General features: G+C 38.2%; 1 pseudogene; it reads left to right on the top strand.

The window, feature by feature from the left end:
• The first annotated feature begins 315 nt into the window (after positions 1–315).
• On the top strand, positions 316–3386 carry LOC101436563 (heterogeneous nuclear ribonucleoprotein D-like pseudogene; annotated as a pseudogene).
• Positions 3387–3816: the final 430 nt, after the last annotated feature.

Genomic DNA, 3816 nt, shown 5'->3' on the forward strand with positions numbered 1-3816 from the left:
ACCTACCACACGGAAGGTCCTGGTTTTGGTTCCTGGGGCCTCCTGGAGAAGGTGAGCAAGACAGTGAGCTGGCACAATGGGCAGGCACAGTGAGCTGATGCAATGACAACACAAGAAGAAGACACAGAGGAAAGACAATGAGACACAACAAAACGGAGCTGAGGTGGCTCAAGCTATTGAGTGCCTCCTACATGGGAGGTCCCAGATTCCGTTCCTGGTGTCTCCTAAAGAGAAGACAAGCAGACACAGAGAGCACACAGCAAATGAACACAGAGAGCAGACAGCAAGTGCAAACAATGGGGGGTGGGGGTGGGGGTGGAATAAATCTTAAAAAAAAAAAAGCTATCCTTCAGAAATGAAGGCAAGTTTAAAGTCTATAGATAAGCAAAAACAGTATGTTACCAAGAGACCAAATCTACAAGAGCTATTAAAAGGTGTGTTACAGCATGAAAGGAAAGATAAAGGAGAGAGCTTTGGAGAAGAGTGTAAAAATGAAGAATGTAAGTAAGAGAAATTGAAAGGGTAAAAATACAGGCAATAAGATACGACAACAGAAAGCCAATGGATAAAATAGATAAAGTAAAGCCTTTATTGTGGTAACACTGAATGTTAATGGATTGAACTCCCCAGTTAAAATACAGATTGATAAAATGGATTTTAAAAGTGAGCCATCTATTTGTTGCTATAAGAGACTCACCTTAGATGCAATGACACAATCAGGTTGAAAGTGAAATGTTGGAAAAAGATATTCCAAGCTAATAGCAATAAAAAAAGAGCAAGAGTAGCAATACTAATATTAGATAAAATAAATTTGTAATGCAAGACTGTTATAAGATATGAAGACGGTTACTATATGTTAATAAAAGACCAATTCACCTAGAAGAAATAGTAATAATAAATATTTATGTACCTGACATAGGTGCCCCAAAATACATGAGACACACACTGGCAAAACTGAAGGGAGAAATAGAGGTCTCTACAATAATAGTTGGAAACTTCAACACTCCACTTGCAGCATTAGATAGAACATCTGGACAGGATAAATAAGGAAACTGATAGCTGGAATAATATGATAAATGAGCTAGACCTAATAGATATTTATAGAGCATTAACACCCCAAAACAACAGGATATACATTCTTTCCAGTGCTCATGGACCTTTCCCCAGGATAGGCCATATGTTGGGACATAGCTCAGATCTCAATAAATTTAAAAACATGAAATTATACAAAACACTTTATTTGATCATAATGGAATAAAGTTGAAAATTAACAGGCAGAAAAAGGAGAAATTTACAAATATATGGAGATTAAACAACACACTCTTAAATAATCAGTTGTTCAAATTAGAAATTGCAGGATAAAACAGTAAATACTTCAAGACAAATGAAAATAAGAGCACAACATACCAAAACATGGGATACAGCAAAGGCAGTGCTGAGAAGGAAATTTTTTATTATCTTTTTTTTTTTTTAAGATACATAAATCACACAAAAGAGAGGGAAATTTATATTGATAAGCCCTTGGCTAGACTAATGAAGAAAAAGATAGAGAAGATGCAAATAAATAAAATGAGAAATGGGAAGGATGATATTACCTCTGATCCAGCAGAAATAAAAGAAATAAGAAGAATACTATGGACAACGCTCTGCTGCTGCCGCTACCAGGACTCAGTCTGCACTCCAGCAACCCCCTGCCGACAACTCCACCACCATGGAGGACGTGAATGAGTACAGCAACATAGAGGAATTCGCAGAGGGATCCAAGATCAATGTGAGCAAGAATCAGCAGGATGACGGTAAAATGTTCATTGGAGGCTTGTGCTGGGATACAAGCAAGAAAGATCTGACTATTTGTCTCGATTTGGAGAAGTTGTAGACTGCACAATTAAAACAGATCCAGTCACTGGACGATCAAGAGGATTTGGATTTGTGCTTTTCAAAGATGCTGCTAGTGTTGATAAGGTTTTGGAACTGAAGGAACACAAACTGGATGGCAGCTTGATAGACCCCAAAAGGGCAAAGGCATTAAAAGGGAAAGAATCCCCCCAAAAGGTCTTTGTGGGTGGTTTGAGTCCAGATACTTCTGAAGAACAAATAAAAGAATATTTTGGAGTGTTCAGAGAGATTGGAAACATTGAACTTCCTATGGATACAAAAACAAATGAAAGAAGAGGCTTTTGTTTTATCACATATACAGATGAAGAGCCAGTAAAGAAATTATTAGAGAGCAGATATCATCAGATTGGTTCTGGGAAGTGTGAAATCAAAGTTGCACAACCCAAAGAGGTATATAGGCAGCAACAACAACAACAGAAAGGAGGGAGAGGGGCTGTAGCTGGTGGACAAAGTGGTACTAGGGGTCGTGGACAAGGTCAGGGCCAAAACTGGAACCAAGGCTTTAATAATTATTATGATCAAGGATATGGAAATTACAATCGTACCTATGGTGGTGACCAAAACTATAGTGGCTATGGCGGATATGATTATACTGGGTATAACTATGGGAGCTTTGGATATGGACAGGGATATGCAGACTACAGTGGCCAACAGAGCACATATGGCAAGGCATCTCAAGGGGGTGGCAATCACCAAAACAATTACCAGCCATACTAAAGAAGGACATTGGAGAAAAGAGGAGGAAATGATAAAGTACCTGTCTTGCAGAACGACATTGAAGATTGGTCTTTGGTTGATCTGATTATTTTGTAAAAGACTTTCTAGTGTACAAGACACAACTGTCCATCTGTATATAGCTGCCAATTAGTTTTCTTTGTTTTTACTCTGTCTTTGCTATCTGTGTTATGCCTCAGTGTGGATTTGTGTTTATACAAATTTTATTTGTATGATTTCATGTTAAACCTAAAATAAATGCTTCCTTATGTGATTGTTAAAAAAAAAGAATACTATGAACAACTGTATGTCAACAAACTAGACAACATGGATGAGATGAGCAAATTTCTGGAAACACATGAGTAATCCACACCAACCCTCAAAAAAATAAAAGACCTCAAAAAACCAATCACAAGTAAAGAAATTGAAATAGTCATCAAAATGGAAATTCCAGGAGACCAGAAGGCTTCACAGATGAATTCTACCAATCATTTAAAGACAATCTAATACCAATCTTGTTCAAACTTTTCCAAAACATTGAACAGGAAGAAATGCTACCAAACTCATTCTATGAAGCTAACATCACCCTAACACCAAAGCCAAATAAAGATATTAAGAAAAAAGAAAACTAAGGCCAATTTCCTTAATGACTGTAGATGCAAAAATCCTCAACAAAATACTTGCTAACCAAATCCAAAAACACACAAAAAATTATACATCACAAACAAGTGGGCTTTACACCAGGTATGCAAGGGTGATTCAACATAAAATCAATCAGTGACATAACCACAAAAATAAATTTTTTTATTTTTTATTTTTTAAAATTATTTATTTTTTAAAAATTACATTAAAAAAATATGAGGTCCCATTCAGCCCCACCACCTCCACCCCCCACTCCCTCCACAGCAACACTCTCTCCCATCATCGTGACACATCCATTGCACCTAGTAAGTACATCTCTGAGCATCACTGCACCCCTAGTCAATGGTCCACATCATAGCCCACACTCTCCCACGTTCCATCCAGTGGGCCCTGGGGGGATCTACAATGTCCCATAATTGTCCATGAAGCACCACCCAGGACATCTCCTTGTCCCGAAAACGCCTCCACATCTCATCTCTTCCTCCCATTCCCCAAACCCAGCAGCCACCGTGGCTACCCTTCCCACACCCATTCCACATTTTCTCTGTGGACATTGGATTGGTT

The sequence above is a fragment of the Dasypus novemcinctus genome, chromosome 13 (assembly GCF_030445035.2).
Source record: "Dasypus novemcinctus isolate mDasNov1 chromosome 13, mDasNov1.1.hap2, whole genome shotgun sequence".
In the NCBI taxonomy this organism is placed as follows: domain Eukaryota; kingdom Metazoa; phylum Chordata; class Mammalia; order Cingulata; family Dasypodidae; genus Dasypus; species Dasypus novemcinctus.